Source organism: Plecotus auritus (assembly GCF_963455305.1).
Source record: "Plecotus auritus genome assembly, chromosome: X".
Taxonomy (NCBI): domain Eukaryota; kingdom Metazoa; phylum Chordata; class Mammalia; order Chiroptera; family Vespertilionidae; genus Plecotus; species Plecotus auritus.
The window spans coordinates 124,008,175-124,031,515 of NC_137784.1; positions in this window are offsets into that span (position 1 = coordinate 124,008,175).

The window sequence follows — 23,341 nt, forward strand, 5'->3', positions numbered from 1 at the left end:
CACACTGAAAATCAGAGTTCCCACATGTCTGCACCAAGATTCAGAGTCATGGGCACTCATAGCAGCCTTGTACATGCACCAAGAATCAGGGTCCCTGGACGCCAAGCATTGGGGTCACTGGCACTCATTGTGGCTTTGTGCGCACACCCAGAATCAGGGCCCCCACATACACGTGCTCAGAATCAGAGTCCCTGCTTAGTGCACCAAGAATCAGAGTCCCCAAGTGCGCACCAGGAATCAGCGTCCCTATGTGCATGTGCTGAGAAATGAGAATCAGAGTCTCTGGTGCATGGTTCTGCCTGAAGTGTGCCCTGAGAATCTGGGTCCCCCTGCATGTGTGAGGAGAAACAGAGTTCCCATGTGCGCACGCTGAGCATCAAAGTCACTGGCGCTCAGTGTGGCCTTGTTATGTGTGCCCAGAAGCAGTCTGTGCGCCTATAGTCAGAGTCCCTGTGCACGTGCATAGTGAGAAACAGAATTCCCATGTGCGAGCAGTAAGATTCAGTTAGTGGTGCTTAGTGCGGCACCAAGAATGAGTCTACGCGCTGATAACCTGTGCGCCCGAGAGTAGAAATAGAGTCCCCGCTTGCACACACCGAGTATCAAAGTCACTGGTGCTCAGTCTAGCCTTTAGTGTGCATGCTGAAAATCAAAGTTTCTTGCCTGTTAGGGGGGCAGGGTTGCACAGAACCCCTGGTATCGGCAGGAGGCCTGCTTGAGTTCCACTGGTAGCGCAGGCCCTATGCCACTGCCACAGGCCGGCAGTGAGGGGGATGTGCTCTGTGACTCACAGAAATCTGTGGCTGGGATGTCTGGAGTCTCGGTGTCCCTGGGTCTGCAGCTGTGGTAGCAGGTCTTTGTCCAGAGTGATTGTAGTGTCCCCGTTTGTGTCTGAGGCCAGTCTGGGTGGTGGTGAGACTGCTTGTTCTGCCAGCCCCTGAAAGTCCTGCTGGATCTAATTGTCCCTAACTTACACACAAACTCTCCAGACACATCTACACACTCCCCTTTCGCTCCCTCACTCTCTCTTTCCCTGCTGTCTTGCCAGTCGCCAATCTTCCTCCTCTGAATATACATTATTTTTTTACTGATCTTGTGTTTTTTTATCGATTAACATTATTTTTAAAACAAATGGAACATTCACAAAATCTGACCATCACACAAAATAAATAAATTCTAAAAATTACCATCATACAGGATGTTCCCCTGACCACAGTGAAATAAAATCAGATATCAATCAAAACAGATGACTTAAAAAGGTATTTTTAGAAAATATATACTAAAAAATAATACTTGAATTTAAAAGTATAAATAAAGGAAATAATGGAATACTTAAATGGAATTGATAATAAAAACACTACATGTCAGAAGGTGTGGAATAGTCTTCGTGGGGTGGCCTAATGCAGTAAGTGTCCTGTGGGATCCAGTGGTCCAGTCTCCTTTATTTCCTGACCTGGATGCTCTAGAAATGTCCCTTGTATGGGTTAATTGGGTTTTCTTGTTGTAATTGCATCTTGATTGTTGTTGTCCTGTTCATGAGCAGAATCTTACCTCAGGCTGGCTGACTGTGAGGCTCAACTCCATCCATGTCATGTGAGCTCTCCATAGGTGCCAGAAGCTGGCTGCCCTTTCATTCAATGGTTCCTGAAGGGCTGATCTCTCCCTTCTCCAGATTTCAACATTTTTTTTATGCAGAGGACTATTTTCAATGCTCATTTTTCAGAGAAAGCTTGCCTGTGTCTTTATTCCTATCTTACTAAACTATCTTTTGAGTTCTTAGATTTTCACCTGATGTTCTTGAATTTTCACCTGATGTTCTTGTAATTTTTGGGATGTAATTTTATCCAGTATGTGAAATGCGTTACAAAACTTCAACCTCAAGAAGAGCCGTCTCTTTACAAACAGGAGGGGCAGTGCATGGACAGCTCAGTTAGTCAGACAGTGGCCTTGCTCTAGACATGGGGTTCCCAGGTCCCACCACTGCACCTCTCCATAGACCAGGGATGGACAAACTTTTTGACTCAAGGGCCACATTGGGTTCTTAAACTGGACCGGAGGGCCGGAACAAAAGCATGGATGGAGTGTTTGTGTGAACTAATATAAATTCAAAGTAAACATCATTACATAAAAGGGTACGGTCTTTTTTTTTATTTCAATAGTTTTATTCACCTCAAACATTTTAACAAGAAGAATGTAAACACTAATTATTATAATTTTAAACTTCAAAAAATGGAGGAATCATAGCACAGTAACACACCTTATATTGAAGATGGCAAAGGCAAAATAAAATTACCTAACAAAAAAAAGGTACAAGGGAGGGGAGAAAAATGGCGGCGGAATAGACAGACGTGTTCCAAGCCTTGTCCAGGAGCAGAAAGAAAGAACAGCTGAGGGTCGCACTAGGAGTGTTTGTTGGCAAGTTGGGGGACAGCTGAACTCCAGAAGAAGGTGGGAGACTGCTAGACGGGGTTCCCCTGACCTGGCAGCTCCCACTGCGGCTGGGCCCCTCCCGGAGCTGCGGGCTTGGACATGGAGTCGCCGCCATCTGGAACCCGAAAGTGGAGCTTATCGGAAGCCTGAGAATCCACAACTGCGGCACCCACGGAACAGCTGCGAGCCCCAGAACAACGCTCCCCAATTGGCGCATACACACGGGTTCAGAGGAGCTCTACACTCCACCACGGAAAGGTCAGATTTCGCCTGGGATAAGGTGAGGTCTCTGGTCCCAGCGCGAGAGAGGAACGTGCGTTTTGCGGGAGCTGGAGGACCAGGGAAGTCTGTGCCTAGAAAAATCGGTGGCTGCTGGGGCTGGCGTGATCTGTGAATGTGGAAGGGGGTCCTCAGAGCTGCTAACAGAAGGGCTCTCTAAAAAGCAACCCATTTTGATCTGACGTGCAGGGACAGCCTAAGAATTTCAGGGGTGTGCTAGACTTACGCGCAGCCACGGAGTGCGCACACTTGGGCTTTTTCCTCTTGAAATTCTTGCTTCTGATTACTAAGCCCAATTCATAGGTTCACCCAGTTGGGGACACCCTGGGAGACTGCAGGGGAAAGTTGTTTTTCTGGAACCTGGGGATCGGAGCAGGGAGTGACCATTGGAGAGCCAGCTCTGAGGCAGCCCACTAACACAAACCGGTACTGAGTGCCACAGGGAAAGAAGGCTCCAACACTCCCTAGAGAGGCCATAGATAGACCCGGAAGTCAATCCAGAAACACTGCCACCCAGGGGCTGAATCACAAATTGACTCTTGTGTAATCAAAAATAAAGGAATACGAATTAAGACACACCGCCTGCTTAAAATAAGGACTGGCTTACATCACTGAAGAGCAGTGGAACGCAGGGAACTACAATACTGTCCGGAATGAGAAACAGGCGTGCCAAACAGAACAACAGAGGAAGTGAATGACCTTCACTACTCCACATTTTATTTTTATTTTTTATTTTTTTATTTTCATTTTTTGCATCTTTTACTCAAGAAACTATTTTTTTTCCTCACTTGATTTTACCTTTTTAATTATTACATTTTTATTTTCAATCCGTATTATTACTACTGCTATTTTATCTTTTTTTTTTTTTAAGTGTCATTTTATTTTCTCTTCATTTTGTTTTGGGATTAATGTTCTACATTCTATTTTTATCTTTCCTTTAGCATCATTTTACTCTATCTCAAATCTACCTTTATGCCATCACTCTCTTCCTCACTTTTCCCTTTTCAGTGTCCTGTTTATCTTACCCCTTTCCTGCTTTAGATTTTCCCTATTCTTTCTGTTTACCCCCTTTTAAAATTTCACCCTACTTATATATCTAATCTCCAATCCCCTGCTCCAAGTCCATACACACCTCTCTCTTTGCTGTCTTAACTATCCAAAAAATTGTTTTTCTCTCTGCCCTTTTGTTGTTGTTCGCTTGAATGTAGATTATATCGAATTTTTATGCTTTTTTGTGAGATTGTTTTGCTTATTCTTCTTTTGTTTATTTTTTTGTTTGTTTAGTGCTTCTGTTTTCCCTTGCCTCACTCAATATTAGTTGGTGTTGTAGTTTGTATTAATCTCCAGGTACTTGTAGCTGGCATTTGCTGGGATAAGTGATTGTTCTATTGGAGTTTTATCCCCAATATATATAGTCTGTTTCCCTTTCTCTATTAGTCTCTTTCTTGTCTCTCTTACTTTTTTTTCTTCTTTTTTTCCCTTTTCCCAATTTCATTTTGACACCTCTTTTTTTTTCTTCTTCTTCTTCTTTCTTTCTTTTTCCTCTTCTTCTTTCTCTACTATTCCCTAATTTGCCTTTCTCTGGTGGTCACCTTTATTGGAGGTTGTTAATATTGTGAATACATTTCTGTTCAGTGCCTTGTGTGTTGTACCTGGTAGTGCTGTATTTTGTGCCTTTAAATCGACGCAGGACAGAGAGAACTACATAACCAGACACCCAGATAAGAGAGACCATGGGGAGACAAAGACACAGCCCGCATATGAAAGAAAAGCAGGCATCACCAGAAAAGGAAGTAAACGAAATGGAAGCAAGCAACCTTCCAGAAAAAGAATTCAGAGAAATGGTCATAAGGTGGCTGAAAAGAATGGAAGACAAATTCGACAATATGAGCAAGAACCAAGAGGAAATGAAGAAGAACCAAGAAGAAATGAAAAATGACATCGCTGCTGTAAAGAACTCAATAGAAAGCATCAAGAGTAGACTAGAAGAAGCAGAGGACCACATCAGTGAGCTAGAAGACAAGGTAGGAAAAAATACCCAAGTAGAGCAACTTCTAGAAAAAAAAATTAAAAGGCAGGAGGAGAGCCTAAGGGAACTTTGGGACAACAGGAAACAAAACAACATCCGCATAATAGGGGTTCCAGAAGGAAAGGAAGCTGAGCAAGGAATAGAAAACCTATTTGAAGAAATAATGACAGAAAATTTCCCTGATATAGAGAAGAAAAAACCCACACAAATCCAAGAAGCTCACAGAGTCCCAAGCAAAATGAACACCAAAAGACCGACGCCAAGGCACATTCTAATTAAATTGGCAAACACCAATGACAAAGTAAGAATCTTAAAAGCGGCCAGAGAGAGACAGAAAGTTACATACAAAGGAACCCCCATCAGACTAGCAACTGATTTCTCAACAGAAACTCATCAGGCCAGAAGGGAATGGAATGAAATATACAAAGTCATGCAAAGGAAGGGTCTGAATCCAAGAATACTGTACCCAGCAAGGCTGTCAATCAAAATTGAAGGTGAAATCAGGAGCTTCACAGACAAAAAAGGACTAAGGGAATTTATTACCACCAAACCAGCAATGCAAGAAATTCTAAAGGGTCTGCTGTAAAAAAAAAAAAAAAAGAAATAGGAAGCGAAGAAGGAACACAGGTGTAAAGAATAAGAATGGCGACAAATAAGTACCTATTCAATAATAACTTTAAATGTAAACGGATTAAATGCCCCAATCAAAAGACATAGGGTAATGGATTGGATAAGAAAACATGACCCATATATCTGCTGTCTACAAGAAACCCACCTCACAAAAAAAGACGCACACAGACTGAGGGTGAAAGGATTGAAAAAGGTTTTCCAGGCAAATGGAACTGAAAAAAAAGCTGGGGTAGCAATACTTATATCTGACAAATTAGATCTCAAACTGAAGGACATAACAAGAGATAACGAAGGCCACTTCATAATACTAAAGGGAGCAATCCAACAAGAAGAAATAACTCTGGTAAACATATATGCACCCAATACAGGAGCACCCAAATACATAAAAAAACTCCTGGAGGATATCAAGGGAGAGATTGACAGCAATACAATCATAGTAGGAGACTTTAATACCCCACTATCACCATTGGACAAATCCTGTAAACAAAAAATCAGCAAAGAAACATCAATCCTAAATGACTCACTAGACCAGATGGAATTAATTGACATCTTCAGAACATTTCACCCCAAAGCCACAGAATATACATTCTTCTCAAGTGCACATGGGTCATTTTCAAAGATAGACCATATGTTGGGACATAGGCAAAGTCTCTTCAAATTCAAGAAGATAGAAATCATATCAAGCATCTTCTCAGACCACAGTGGCATAAAACTGGAAATCAACTACAATAAAAACAACCCAAAGAAATCAAACACATGGAGACTAAACAGCATGCTATTAAACCATGACTGGGTTACCAGAGAGATCAAAGAAGAAATAAAAAACATCATGGCAACATATGACAATGAAAACACTACAATCCAAAATCGATGGGACACAGCGAAAGCAGTCTTGAGAGGGAAGTTCATAGCTCTACAAGCCTACTGCAAAAAACAAGAAACAGGGGTAATAAATTACCTAACCCAACAACTCAAAGAGTTAGAAAAAGAGCAACAAGAAAAGCCCAGTGTAAGCAGAAGGAAGGAAATAATAAAGATCAGAGCACAGATAAACGACATAGAGACCAAAGAAACATTACAAAAGATCAACAAAACCAAGAGCTGGTTCTTTGAAAGGATAAACAAGATTGATGAACCTCTAGCCAGGCTCACCAAGAAGCAAAGAGAGAGGACCCAAATAAACAAAATCAGAAATGAAAGAGGTGAAATAACAACAGATCCCGCCGAAATACAAAGGATTGTTAAAAAATACTACGAACAACTCTATTCCAACAAACTGGACAACCTGGAGGAAATGGACATATTCCTAGAAAAATATAACCTTCCAAAACTCAATCAGGAACAATCTAAACAGCTCAATATTCCAGTAACTATGAAAGAAATTGAAGCAGTCATCAAAGAGCTTCCGGCAAACAAAAGCCTGGGGCCAGATGGCTTTACAGGAGAGTTTTACCAAACATTCAAGGAAGAACTAAAACCTATCCTCCTCAGACTATTCCAAAAAATTTAAGAGGAAGGAACACTTCCAAGCTCCTTCTATGAAGCCAGCATCACCCTAATACCAAAACCAGGTAAAGAGAACACAATGAAAGAGAATTACAGGCCAATATCCCTCATGAATGTAGATGCCAAAATCCTCAACAAAATTCTAGCAAATCGGATCCAGCAGTACATCAGAAAGATCATACACCATGACCAAGTAGGGTTTATCCCAGGAATGCAAGGATGGTTCAATATCCGAAAATCAATAAATGTGATACATCACATAAACAAATTGAAAGATAAAAATCACATAGTCATATCAATTGATGCAGAAAAAGCATTTGACAAAATCCAACACCCTTTCTTGATAAAAACTCTCAACAAGGTGGGAATAGAAGGATCATACCTCAACATAATAAAAGCTATATATGATAAACCCACAGCTAACATCATACTCAATGGGCAAAAACTAAAACCATTTCCACTAAGAACAGGAACAAGACAAGGATGCCCACTCTCACCACTCCTGTTTGACATAGTACTGGAAGTATTAGCCATTGCAATTAGACAAGAAGAAGAAATAAAAGGCATCCAAATTGGAAAAGAAGAAGTAAAGCTGTCCCTATTTGCAGATGACATGATATTGTACATAAAAAACCCGAAAGACTCTATCAAAAAACTAACAGACTTCATAAATGAATTCGGCAAGGTAGCAGGATACAAAATTAACGCCAAGAAATCTATGGCATTTCTATACACCAACAGTGAACTTACAGAAAGAGAGACTAAAAAAGCAATCCCATTTTCCATTGCACCAAAAAAATTAAGATACTTAGGAATAAACCTAACCAAGGAGGTAAAAGACCTATATGCGGAAAACTACAGGACACTGAAAAAAGAGATAGAGGAAGATGTAAACACATGGAAGAACATACCATGTTCATGGATTGGTAGAATCAACATCATCAAAATGTCCATACTACCCAAAGCAATCTATAGATTCAATGCACTCCCCATTAAAATACCAACAGCATATTTCACAGACCTAGAAAGAACTCTCCAAAAATTCATCTGGAATAAAAAAAGACCCCGAATAGCCACAGCAATCCTGAGAAAGAAGAATAAAGTAGGAGGGATCTCAATACCAGATTTCAAGCTGTATTACAAAGCCACTGTCCTCAAAACAGCCTGGTACTGGCACAAGAACAGACATATAGATCAATGGAATAGAATAGAGAATCCAGATATCGACCCAAACCAATATGCACAATTAATATTTGACAAAGGAGGCATGAGCATACAATGGAGTCAAGACAGTCTCTTCAATAAATGGTGTTGGGAAAATTGGACAGATACATGCAAAAAAATGAAACTAGATCACCAACTTACACCATACACAAAAATAAACTCAAAATGGATACAGGACTTAAATATAAGACGGGAAACCATAAAAATACTAGAGGAATCCACAGGCAGCAAAATCTCAGACATATGCCAAAAGAACTTTTTCAGTGATACTGCCCCTAGGGCAATGGAAGCCAAAGAGAAAATAAACAAATGGGACTACATCAAAATAAAAAGCTTTTGCACAGCAAAAGAAACCATCAACAAAACAACAAGAAACCCCACTGTATGGGAGAACATATTTGCAAATGGTATCACTGATAAAGGTTTAATTTCCAACATCTACAGGCAGCTTATACAACTTAATAAAAGGAAGATAAATGATCCAATAACAAAATGGGCAACAGTCCTAAATAGAATCTTTTCTAAAGAAGACAGAAGGAAGGCCAAGAGACACATGAAAACATGCTCAAAGTCACTTATTATCCGAGAGATGCAAATCAAAACGCCAATGCGATACCATCTCACACCTGTCAGAATGGCTATCATCAACAAATCAACAAAGGACAAGTGTTGGCGAGGATGCGGAGAAAAAGGAACCCTCGTGCACTGCTGGTGGGAATGCAGACTGGTGCAGCCACTGTGGAGAACAGTATGGAGTTTCCTCAAAAAACTGAAAATGGAACTCCCATTTGACCCAGTAATCCCACTCCTAGGAATATATCCTAAGAAACCAGAAACACCAATCAGAAAGGATATATGCACCCCTATGTTCATAGCAGCACAATTTACAATAGCTAAGATTTGGAAACAGCCTAAGTGCCCGTCAGCAGATGACTGGATCAGAAAACTATGGTACATCTACACAATGGAATACTATGCTGCCATAAAAAAGAAGGAATTACTACCATTTGTAGACACCTGGATGGAATTAGAGAACATTATGCTAAGTGAAATAAGCCAGTCAATGAAAGAAAAATACCACATGATCTCACTCATTTAGGGATAATGAAAAACATTATAAACTGATGAACCAAAAGATAGTTACAGAGGCAGTAAAGCATCAAACAGAGTGTCTAATTACAGCGGTAATGTTAGGGAGAGGTGGGGGAAATAAGAGATCAACTGAAGGACTTGTATGCATGCATATAAGTGTAACCAACGGATGCAAAACATTGGGGGGTGAGGGCAGGTATGGGAGTGGGGTGGGGGGCAATGGTAAGATATGTACACATATAATACCTTAATAAAAATTTGAAAAAAAAAAAAGGAAAGGTACAAAAGCCTTTCAAATTAAACTTAAATATAATAAAATAATTTAAAACTAAAACAAATAGAAAAGTACAAAATGTGTGAACAGTAAATTAAATATTTTCTTTAGTGCAACTTCCAAATTATGCCCGGGACATAGATGTAGATGGCAATGTAGACTGGGTTGAAAGGTTTTTGGTCTTTAAAACATAAACTTCAGTGGGAACAGTGTTGTTGGTCTCCTTTTTAGCTAATGCTCTGATACTGTGCTCTCCAGGGGCGTGTCTCCCTACATCACCACGATAACGTGTCTACGCATTCCCAGGGTGATGTCGGGGGACGCATCCGCGGGCATTACAAGGAGCCTCTGAAGATTGAGAGGTTGTTCCTTCTACTGAATGGGCTGATACAGGATCAGCATCGGGAGGGGCCCTGATGCTAAGACCCCCCAAGTCTGTTTTGGCAGCAGCATGAGACCCAAACACACTAGTGACATGTCTATAAAAATTGTCAATAAACTCTGGAAATGAAGTGGAACCTCTAAGGGTCATATCCCTTGTGCTCACAACTTGATATGTAGGTTCTTAGTAGGAAAATGTGCATGTTTTTTTAGACCTAGAAACAACATTGTAACCATTCCTTATCTTTCTATGCCAGTTCACAATTCACAAGACTCTTTTCTCATTGGTTGGCCCATTTTGTTCTCACAAGAAACACACTGGATTAGCACATCCAATAAATGCTATCTATGAATTCTGAAACTAAATTTTTGGAAATCTCCTTGTTTTTGATTTTCCATCCCATTTACCATCTTGCCACCCAAACATTCTTTTTATGCCAGATTGTTTCAACTATGTTCTAACAAAAGCACTGGGTAAATATGCTTTACAAGGATTGAGGTGCCATTGATCAAGAAATGCCCTAGTAGCCACATGAAAACCAAACTCACTAGAAACAATATGTTATAAAGTTGTACTATCCAATAGAAATATATGTAGAGCCACATATGTAATTTAAAATTTTCCACTACCCACATTTAAAAAAAATGCAAAAAGAACAGGTTGAAACAATTTTAGCCATAGATTTTTATTTACTTAGATACATCCAAAATATTATATTTCCATGGGTAATCAAGATAAAAGCATAGTAATTAAATATTTTCCTTTCTTTTTTCACACAAAATGCTTAAAATCTGTTGTACATTTTACACTTACAGCACATCTCCATTTGGACTGGCCACATTTTAAGTGCTGGGAGACACATGTAGTTAGTGGCTTCCATATTGAATAACATGGTGACACTGTAGTGGTGATTAAGCTTAACAAATAGTTTGGATTGTTCAGAGTGCTCATATGCAGACAACTAGGTTTACATACAAGTTCTCAAGGACTAAACTTATTAATAAATTTATTTAGTCAAATGTGTAACTGCATATTAAAATGACATAATTACTTTCATTTCTAGGTTGTGTTCAGATTATAGCATTATTTTCATGTGTTCTGGCTGATTTAATCCTCTTGACAGATCACTGAGCCTGAAGTAATAATATTACCTGTCATGAGTTTTATTATGCAGATTAAATGAGTAGAACCACATAAAAGCTCTTAGTGTAGTGCCTGAAATATTAGTGTGAATTCAGGAAGTGTTAATAATTGTCTTTATCATAATTGTCATTACCAGTCATAAGGCTAGGAATTACCTCTTTTGACAGATTGGAATCTCAAGACGTGAAGACTTTAATTTGTTTAATGTGGTAGGAAGTAAGTTTACTTTCATAAAAAATCTTTGTAAAATTTCAATTAAAAGACACTACTTGCTTATTCTAATATATGAAACAATGCACAAAATATTCTTAGTCAACCACATACTCAGCCTCAATCATTACAAAAAACCCTGTACATATCTGTCCACACAGTTTTCCTTGCTCAAAGAACAACCTGCTAACTTATATAAGTATACATGTGAGGCTTTTCCCCTTTTCTGCCTTTGTTTGTTTGTGCAAGTATGAGCTCACTCTATAAGAACATGTTTCTGCCACTTGCATTATTTCCTTAACAAAAGATAGTATATGTCCCTCTCTGGGTGAATAGGATTTTATGGTTCATATTTTATACTCTACCTCTTTACCCCATGTGAAATTTATTTGGGAAATATTAGGAAGATAATATTTTAACTTTACATTTTTTAGGTAATATAAAATTCACCTTGTAACATTTGAGCTTTCAATTTTGTTATATTGATGCTTCAGTCACTTCTTGAGCCAGATATTTAATTGTTTTAATTATGATAGCTATACACTGCCATTTGATATTTATCCAACATATATTTATTGGTGCCAATTATATGCCATCATTAAACAAAATAACTGAGAATACTTGTCTTTATAGAACTTGCATTCTAGGTGGGAAGAGGGGCACTGACATAAATAAATTATGTACTATTAGAACCTGATAAAGAAAAAGATCAAGGGAGAAATACACATCTGGATTAAAGGGGATCTGGAGTTGCGGTACGGGATCAGTTGCAAAATTATATAAAGTGATCGAAGAAGTCCTTGAAAGGTAATAGAATATGTCACTTTAAAATATGCCAGTTTGATATTTTGATTATTTTCAGATGTAGGCTTTTGAAAAATAACAATTTAGGGAGAGTCTTTCTCTTAATTCCCTTTATCTATCTAAAGACAGATTCTCTAAAAGGAACAAAATTGCAATAAAACTCTTCCCATGGGGTTTCATCAGTCATAGAATATTGACTCTTATCAGAGGAGAAGACTAGAAGGGAATACTACACCCAGACAAACTTTGTCACAAACATTCACATTTCACATTTATTCTTCTAAGGACCCATTCATCTTTCTTGAAAGTCATTTTCTATTTCCTAAGAGGCCTATATCTCCTTCCTCTTTGCCAATTAGGATTATATTCTAACTACCTGAGAGAGTTACTCTCCTTGGGTCTCTCCCATGTATATAGGAAGTATACATATTAATAAACTTCTGTTTGTTTTATCTTATTAATCTGTCTTTTATTACAGGAGTCTCAATCAAGAAATCAGAAGGGCAGAGAGAGAATTATTTGTCCTCCTCATAATTTCAATGTGAAGATGATTACAAATATTTTAAAATTTATTTTTAGAGAGGGAGGAAGAGAGAGAGACAGAGAGAAACATCCATGTCAGAAAAAAACACTGGTCAGGGCTACAGGTGATTTTTGCGCAAACATCTAGAACATTGAGAGAGGGATAATATGAGCTAGAATATATAATAGTAAGCCTAAGGAACATTCTACAAAAATACCCTAAGGAGTGTGGCTGGTGAGTTCTGGGAATATCTGAGAAGCCAGTGTGGCTGGAGTGCAGAGATACAGGGAGAACCGTTAGGGACAAAGTTCAACAAAATAAATGGAGGCTAGTTAATATAGGTCATTAACCATTGCAAGTGACTGGCTTTTAACCCAAATTTAATAGGGAATCCACTGCAGGTTTTACACTGCAATGTAGTGCCATTATTTGAATTACCAGTTAAAACAATTTATATATATATTTAAAACAGTGCTTATAGGTTTTACTAATGAATAGGATGCCCATTAACTGAGATGGGGACTTCTCCAGTTCAAGGAGACTACAAAGCTCATTCAGGATCAGTTAAATTTAATACAACTTTTGGACATGCAAATAGAAATGTGTCCTCTGGAGTTTAGGAGGAAAGTCTAAGCTTAAAATATAAAATTAGGTGTCATTAGGATACAGATGGTATTTAAAGCGATGAGACTGGCGATGTTAATTCATGGTATGAGTGTGGATAGAGAAAAGAGAAGGGGTCCAGGAACTGAACCCAAAGGCACACCAACATTAAGACAACAGGGAAGAGACAATCCATCAAAAGAGACTGAGAAGAAACAGACAGTGAGTTAAGCAGAAAACTAAAAGAAAATCATGCCTTAGATGCTAGGTGACTAAAGTTTTACCAGAAGAGGGGAGTGACCAACTGTGTCAAAATACTGCTAATAAATCTCTGTGACTTTGAATTAAGTAAATGTTTCTTAGATATGATACCTAAAGCACAAGCAACCGAACAAAAAATACATAATTTGGACTTCATGAATAGTAAATATTTTGTGCTTCAAAGGACACTATTAGAGAAGTGAAAAGACAATCCACAGAATGGGAGAAAATACTTGCAAATCACATATTTTATAATAACTTATTATTCAGAATATAGCAATAACTGTTAAACCTTAATAAAAAGGCGATCTATTTTTTTAATGGAAAAAGGATCCAGATACTATTCCTCCAAAAAAGATAAACAGATGACCAATAACTACATAAAAAGATGCTCAATATCATTAGTTATTTGGGGGATGCAAATCAAAACCATAATGAGATATCACTTCACATCCTATAAAATGACTAAAGGGAAAAATATACAATAGCAATTCTTTTCAAGTTTCTTGAGAAAACATTGTTGGTGGGAATGTACTATTTTGGAACAAGGCCTGGCAGATCCTCAAAACATTAAACATAGTTACATTGTGATCCATCAATTCCACCTAGTTGTATACCCAAGAGAAGTCAAAACATATGAACACACAAAAATATCAACACAAATACTCAGAGGACCATTATACATGAGAGCCCAAATCCTATATAATAAAACCCTAATATGCAAATCAACCGAATGACAGAATGACCAGCGGCATGACTGGTCGTTAAGACACACACTGACCACCTTTCAACACAGAAGCTTCTCCTTGGTGGTTAATGTGCCCCCACAGGGGGAGTGCTGCTCAGGCAGAAGCCGGGCTCATGGCTGTTGGTCACAGCGGTGGTTGCAGGAGCCTCTCCCGCTTCTGCTTCAGGCAGGCAGTAAGGAGTGAGGGGTCCTGGACTGAGAGAGCCCCAAACTGCAAGAGGGATGTCTGACTGCCAGGGGGATCAGGCCTAAGTTGGCAGGCAAACATCCCCCAAGTGGTACCAGACTGTGACAGGGCACAGGCCGGGCTGAGAGACCGCCCCCTCAGTGCACAAATTTTGTGCACCAGGCCTCTAGTGTAGAAATAACCCACAAGACTATGAACAAACACACTTTGGCATATCCAAACAAAGGATAAAAAGGAATGAAGTACTGACACATGTAACATCAAGGAGCCCAAAGGGCCATATATTTTATGATTCCATTTATATGAAACTAGAGGCCCAGTGCACAAAATTCGTGCACGGGAGGGGGGGTCCCTCAGCCCAGCCTGCACCCTCTCCAATCTGGGAACCCTCAAGGGATGTCCGACTGCCCACTGGGATCGGGCCTAAATGGGCAGTCGGACATCCCTCCCACAATCCAGGACTGCTGGCTCCCAACTGCTCACCTGCCTGCCTTCCTGATTGCCCCTAACTGCTTCTGCCTGCCAGTCTGATCACCCCCTAACCACTCCCCTGCCAGCCTGATTGATGCCTAACTGCTCCCCTGCCAGCATGTTTGCCCCTAACTGCCCTCCCATGCAGGCCTGTTAACCCCTAACTACCCTCCCCTGCAGGTCTGGTGCCCCCCAACTTCCCTCCCCTGCAGGCCTAAGTCCCCCTCAACTGCCCTTCCCTGCAGACCCAGTCAACCCCAACTTCCCTCCTCTGCCGGCTTGGTCACCCCTAACTGCCCTCCCCAGCAGGCTTGATCACACCCAACTGCTCTCCCTTGCAGGCCTGGTTCCTCCCAACTGCCATCTCCTGCTGGCCATCTTGTGGTGGCCATCTTGTGTCCACATGGGGGCAGGATCTTTGACCACATAGGGGCAGCCATCTAGTGTGTTGGAGTGATGGTCAATCTGCATATTACTCTTTTATTAGATAGGATAGTGGCCTGGTGCATGGGTGGGGGCCAGCTGGTTTGCACTGAAGGGTGTCCTGGATCAGGGTGGGGGTTCCCTTGGGGTGTGGAGCTGCCTGGGCCTGGGCGAAGGGCCTGTGGTGGTTTGCAGGCCGGCCATGCCCCCGGAAAACCCAAGCAGAGGCCCTGAAATCTGAGATTTATTTATCTTCTACTGTTGCAACTTTGTAGCCTGGAGCGGAGCCAAGCCTTCTGCTCGCTCTGTGGCGGCAGCCATTTCTGTTGGGATTTATGTATCTTCTATAATTGAAACTTTGTAACCTTAAGCGAGGCCAAAGCAGGCCAGGGCTGCAGAAGCTTGGCTTCCTCCATTGCTGGGGGCAACCCTAGCCTCCTGCTCTCTCCAGCTCCGTGGCTGCCACCATTTCTGTTGGGCTTTATTTATCTTCTATAATTGAAACTTTGTAACATTGAGTGGAGGCCTAGGCCGGCAAGGGCCGGTGGAAAGCTTGGCTTTCTCCATTTCCGGGGAAACCCAAGCCTCCCTGCTGCTCTCTGTGGCTGTAACTCTCTTGGTTGGGTTTATTTGCATATTCCCTCCTGATTGGCTGGTGGGCGTGGCTGGTGGGCATGGCTTGTGGGTATAGTGGAGGCATGGTCAATTTGCATATTACTCTTTTATTAGATAGGATGTCTATTATAAGCAAATCTATAGAGATACAAATTAGTAATCCAGGTTCTTGGGGAGGGTATACCCAGTGACCACTACTGGTATGGAGTTTCTTTGGGATGTCACAGATGGACTAGGGACTGGCCCAAGGAAATAGGATGAATTAAGGTAGATTAATATTTACAAAATAAATGGTAGAAACAGACAAGCATCAACACTAATGCTTACTATGTGCCAAGGATTATTTGAAGTTGTTTGCACATGTATTTATTGAGTTTTGTGTTTGTTTATTGACTTTTAAAAATCCTCACTTAAGGAAAAGGTTTTTTTGTTTTGTTCTAATTTTAGAGAGAGAGGAAAGGAGAGACAGAGAAAGAAACCTCCATGTGAGAGAGAAACATCGGTTGCCTCCCTTACATTCTTGACAGGGTATCGAGCCCACAACCTAGGTATATACCCAGACAGGGAATTGAACCTACAACTTTTTTGTGTATGGGATGATGCTCCAACCAACTGAGCCACCCTGCCAGGGATACTTATTGAGTTCTTACAAGAACCCTGTGACATAGGAGCTGGGATATACACTCTTTTTTACTAATGAAAGAAGAGAAGGAAAAGAAGTTTTAATAACTGTCTTGGCATCTCACAGTCTGCTAGCCACTGAGCTGTTACTTGAACTCAGACCACCCTGCCCACTGTCTCTGCATTGCCACCTCACCACAGCACCTTGTGTCCTCTCATTCCTAACCCTGCACTAGCATATGCCAACTATTTGAACCAACTATTGAAGCGGTTAAAATCCTCATGTGGAATTTGGCCCATATCACATGGCCAACAGAAGGATACCTGACAGGGAGCAAAGTATGGGCACTGTCCTTTAATCCTCAGCTGCTTGACTGGTTTGGGATGGATGCAGTTAAGTGATGGAGAAGGAAATGAGATTTCTCTCCTCTCCACACTCACACCCTTAAAATCTCCACCTTTTTTACCAGGGTTCTAGGGCTCTTGTCACTGCTTTTCTGCAATGTGAACTGTAGATAGTTGTGGGGCGCAGAGACAAGTGATGGGAGACTTTCTTGCCTTTGTGAAAAAGCAAACCATTTTCAAAGTTTCATTCCTAACAACTTAAACACCCACAGGGTAGAGAAGGTGAAGATAGTTGTAATAGAAGAGAAAACAGGACATAGATTATTTTCTTTGGGTCCTCATAATCATTCAGGTAAATATGGACTTGATAGGGGATTCCCACTGAGGGAGGGATGCAAGTTAAGGGCAGTGGGGTCAACACTGATTATGGAAAAATGTTGGGCAGAGTCATCATGATGCGGTGAGAAAGATGAAAGCTACATATGAGAATGGGAGGGAGACTGGGTAGGTCCTCTACCTTGAGTCCTTCTCTGTAGTGCCCTAGTTAGAAAGGTGTAGATATCTTAGATTATGTGTAACTGGTGCCTCTCCAGGTAGAGTAATGCTAAACAAAAGCAATGTTTGTAATGGTCTTTGGACCAGTGATGGGGGTGGAGCTGTAGGTGTCCTTGAGATGCCTTCCCTGAACTTAGGAGAATTGTGACAGCCACCTGGATTTCAGACATCCTCAAGATGGTAAGGCTCCAACTAAGGCCAGTGGAGCAATGGAAGTTAATCCCAGCTGATAGACAGGGTACACAGAATAGCTGGAGGCAATTACAAAATAAGGTGAGAAATCTTGTTTTGAGTTCTTCTAGAAAGATAGGCAGCTTTTTTTTTATAGATGTCTGGAAACAATAAGATAAATTTACAAACAACTTGTGTATTTAGGTTTTGGTATTAATCTGTTCCAATTTCTTATTTGTATTGCCTTTGCTGATTATTAACTGTGACAAGTGACATTCTAATTTTTGTATATTTCATTTTTGTTCCACCACTTTACCTTTCAATTTATATTATCCGGCATGGGGTTTTTCTGAAGCACTAACCTTTAGAGGAACTTGCAATAAAGAAAAGGACAATTTCAGCTTCTATCAAGAATTCCTGAAATAACTTATTATGGGAGAAAATATGTGCAGTTCTTATATGTGATAAGACTGTTGTATGAATAGTATATGAACAATTACTACAACTCAATAATAATAAGGCAAACTAATTAAAATGTGGGGGGAATGGATTTGAATAGATATTAACCAAAGAATATAAATGAAGGGTCAATAATCATATAAAATGATCAGCATTATTAGTCATTAGGGAAATATAAACTAAAAACACAGTGAGATACCACTTTATAGTCACTAGATTATAATTTAAAAAAAAGACAGACTGTAACAAGCACTGGTGAAGATGGGGAGAAACTAGAACAATCATAAGTTGCTGTTAGAATTGTTAAATGGTTCAGCCATTTTGGAAAACAGCATAGTTATTTCTCAAAATTTTAAACATAGAGTTTCCTTATGACCCAGTGCTTCCACACCTAGTTATATACACAAAGGAAATAAAAATAGGTCCAGATCAAAACTTGTATATGAATGTTCATAGTAACATTATTCATATTCATATAATAGTCCAAAAATGGAAACAATCCAAATATCCATCAACTGTTGAATAAACAAAAGTGTAATAAAATGGAATATTATTCAGCCATAACAAAAGGAATGGATTACTGCTACATGCTACATCTATATACCTTGATACAATCTGATAATTGAAAAAAAAGGCATAAAATACCTCATGTGGTATGATTCCATCTATATGAAATGTCCAGAAATTTAAATCTAAAGCAAAGCATATAGGTCAGTGGTTGACTGCGACTGGGTTTCTAACAGTGAGCCAAGTACAAATGAACAGGCTTCTTTTTTTATTTTTATTTTATTGTTTAAACTATGACAAATAGTAGTACATATGTCTCCTTTTTCCCCATTGACCTACACCCGGGCCTCTCCTACCCCCAGCACATGCCCTCCCCCCTCCCCCCAGTGTCTTGTGTTCATTGGTTATGCTTATATGCATGCATTTTTGTGTGAAGGCAATCTTGTAAATTTGATTTTCCTTCTCTTGGTCCTGAGAAAATGAAATCCTTGTCTTAACTCGTGGACAAGACACCTACAACTGCAGGCCGACTAGGCATGAGCACCACGTAGGGAGAAACGGCGGGTTCTTGCGCCATGTGCTGCCTGGGGGCACAGGGCAGGAAGCCCAAACCCAGTTATTTGGAGCTGGCTGTGCCCCTCCCTTGGCGAAACGCTGAAATTCAGTACTTAGGTTATTAACGCCGTGATTTGGGAATTTCAAACTGAAATGGAGCCCATTGTTATATGCCCAGATGAGAATTTATAGAGATAATATGAAGCTAGGTTCAAAGTCAACATACAAAATTCATTTGATTTTCTATATACCAGTAACAAACATTGAAATATGAAAGAAACAAAACCATTTATAATATACTAAAAAGGAAAAAATCCTTACATATAAATTGAACAAAATATTTACAGATTTCTGTGGGAAAAAATGAAACACTCTTGAAAGTGATGAAAGAAAAATAAATCAATTGAGTTATATTTCCTGTTTATGATCAAAAGACATTATTAATGATCTGTCAGTTTTTCATAAATTGACCAAAAGAATCAGTGCAACCCCAATAAAAATCTCAACAAGCTATTTTGTAGATGTTGACAAACTCATTTCATACTTTTGAGTAGTCTAGACAATACCAATGAAGAACAATTTGATGAACTCACACTTTCCAATTTCAAGTTTTATTTAAAAGCTACAACAATCAAGGGAACTGTGCTGCGCCAGCATGGCCAAGGGTGAATGTGAGGAGGGGTGGTGAAGGATTGAAGAAAAGACAGACAAGAGAATATAGCTGGGGCTCAGCGGATCTCCCATGCCTGGATGAGGACACAGAAAGACCCAGCCTGCAAGCCAAAGCTTTATTTTATAGTCTCATTAAAACAAGGGTAGATTAACATGTATAGAAATGTTCTTGTTTTGGTAACATTTGCTGCACCTCCCACAGCCCACTAGCTATTTAGGAAGGAATTAAGGAGGGCTACAAGGTCAGACTTAATTATGCTAGGAGAGCTCTGCCCTCCAGGCTGGGACTTGTTTGTGGCCCTGCCACAGGTCAGCCCAAGGTTTGACTGTAAAGCCGCTCCCTACAGGGAACATAATATTTTAAAATGAATAGACACAGGTAAATGGAATAGAATAGAGTCCACAAATAGACCTATGCAAATACAGACAACTTTACTTTGGTCATAGGAATAAAGGCACTTCAAGACAGAAAAGATAGTCTTTTGGTCTTTAGTCTTTTAGTCTTTGGTCATCAATAAATGGTGATGGTACAAATGGATGGCCATATGGAAATAAATGAGGAAAGGCACAAACTTTGCACCTTAGACATAAATTCATTCAAAATTATTCAAGATTTAAATATGTAAATGATCCCTGAATTATGAAAATTAAATGATCAAAACATATAAACTAAACTCTATAAATGACAAGTAATTTAGCACTGAATAAATGATTGAGTGATCAGTATTCTTATTGGTTTTCTTAATAATATTCAATAATTATAATGAAGACATTTAGAAAAGGAGAATATTAGGGACTCTATAAGGACATTTGCCAGGTCCCCAGAAAAAATGGTATAAAGTATCTTCTAATTTTTTCAGGTTTATTCAGGTACAGTTGACAATAACATTGTAAGATATTTAAAGTGTACATCATAATTATCAGTATTTTTAATTTTAGTCCTTCTATTAGGCACATGGTAGCACCTCATTCTGATATTCCACTTCCCTAATTACAAATGACTCTTTTCATGTGCTTATTTGCAATCCCTGTATCTTCTTTGATGAAGTGTTTGCTCAAATCGTATGACCATTATTTTTGGGTTGTTTGATTCCTTATTATTGACTTGAGAATTCTTTATATTTCTCTATACAGGTCCTTTATCAGATATGTGATTAGCAAACATTTTCTCAAAATCTGTGGTTTATTTTTTCATTCTCTCTACAGTGTGTTCATAATTTGAATGAATACCAATTTATATTTTTGCATTAACAGATTGCTTTTGTATCTAAGAAATAGTTTCAAAATAACTTTTTCTTTTTTTCTTATACAAGCATTATCATTTTAGGTTTTACATTTAGGTCTATGATCCATTTTGATCTAAAATTTTTATGATGAGTTGTACAGAACAAAATTATATTTTTGCATGTGGTTATATAATTGATCCAGACTCAAATTTTGAAAAGAAGACTATATCCTTTCTCTTCTAATCTTCCTTTGAATCTTTGTTGATAAGCAATTTTCTATATATATATGGTTCTATTTCTGGACTTTATATCACACTGTTTTTATATTTCTATCATTGTTCCAATACCAGACTGTCTTTGGTTATTGTTATTTTACAGAAAATCTTAAAAAATTGAGTAGTACTCCCCTCCAACTTTGTTCTGTTTAAAAGATATTTTGGCTAATTTAGGTCCTTCACATTTCCATATAAGTATTACTGGTAGATTCAGCCATCATCTTCTATTAAAACAAAACTTTGGGTTTATGATATTATCACCACAATAAGTCTAGTTAACATCCATCACCACATGTAGTTACAAAATTTTTTTTCTTGTGAAGAAGACTTTTTAAATTTACTCTCTTAGCAAATTTTAAGTATGCAATGCAATACTGCTAACTCTAGTCACCATGCTGCGCATTACATCCCCATGACTTATTTATTTTATAACTGGAAGTTTGCACCTTTTAATCCTCTTCACACATTTTGCTCACTCCACCCCCTCTGCCTTTGGCAAACACCAGTCTGTTCTCTGTATCTATCAGTGTGTTTTTTGGGGGGGTTTCTATTCATTTTTTTAGATTCCATATGTAAGTTGGTTCATATGGTTTTTGTCTTTCTCTCTGACAGTTCACTTAGCAAAATGCCTTCAAGGTCCATACATGTTACTCTAAATGATAAGATGTGATCTATAATGCTTTTGCCTGTAAATACCTTGTTACAAAACTTATAGGGCTTGCGTGCCTGTGAATAATTTAATCTTTCACATATTTTAATGACAGTCAGGGGTACTCAAACTACGGCCTGCGGGCCACATGTGGCCCACCGAGGACATTTATCCGGCCCGCCGGGTGTCGCTGCCTGTCCTGCTTAGCAGCTGACTCGTCCCGGGCCCACAGTGCGCATAGGAATTTGTTCATAGTTTTTTTTTAAAACTATAGTCCGGCCCTCCAACGGTCTGAGGGACAGTGAACTAGCCCCCTTGTTTAAAAAGTTTGAGGACCCCTGGTTTGGATAAATATTTGTGCTAAAATTTACATTTTTCTTCAATTTCTTGCATCATGTACTGATATTCAAAAATATATTAATATCACTTTTTTTTTTTTTTTGCTTTTTGTCTCTCTGTAAGTGTCTAGAATTTCCTACTTTTCTTTGATATTTGGGGAAAAGTCACTCCAATATGATATGTCTGTATGTATGTTGCAATTTCTCCATTTTTAGTATACTCTGAATCTATCCCATTTGTTTCTTCTATGTTTTATTAAGTCTGAGAAATTTGTCTCCAGTGGTTTTAAAAATACTGCCTTCTTTGCATTTTTTCTATCTTTCTGGGGCTCTATTATCTACATAGCAACATATCCATCCATACATATTAACTTATTTTATCTTTTCCCATTTCTCCTTGCTTCTTCCAAAGAATTTCCTCAAACTAAAAATTCTGTGTTTGCTCTGTGCTTCTCAGAATAAAACCACACATCCAGCCTTTGCACACAGTTATCATTATTGTAAACAGAGATTTATTGATTTCAACTCAGGCTCCTGTCTTCAAATTCAAGGATTATACATTGGCAGATACCTCTGGGGTCTGTATTTGTAGCATATCCTCTCTACTTACTCCAGTTTATACTACTGTCCTAACTCCACTGCATTTGGCAACCCTGAAAGCTTTTCATTATTTTCACTTTCAGCTGCCCCTAATTTCCTTTAAGAGGTGTGCATTTCTGTTGCCTTATTCTCCCTGTGAATTCCAAGAGGCAAAGGAAGATAAGTGACTTTAAACTAATGTGCTCATACTAGAAATTCCCTATTATGGTATTTCATTTCAAGTCTCAAAATGATGAAAGCAAATTTATAATCCTCTTAACTCTGTGCAAGACACAAGGGGAAAATACAAATTGCTTTTTTTCACTCTAACTCCCCAAGACAAATTGTTTTTCTGCACATAAGTCCCTATGAAAAACAACTCTTTCTGTTTGCACTAACTATGGTTTTTTCATTTGTTCTCTTATCTCAGTGTAGTCCTTGAAATATTTAACTAATTTTAAAATATTATTTCCTAAGGAATTGGAGTTTATTTAATCTTTTCATACTGTCCCCTCAAAATGTGCACTCTCCTATTTTCCTCCTAAGTTGACTCAA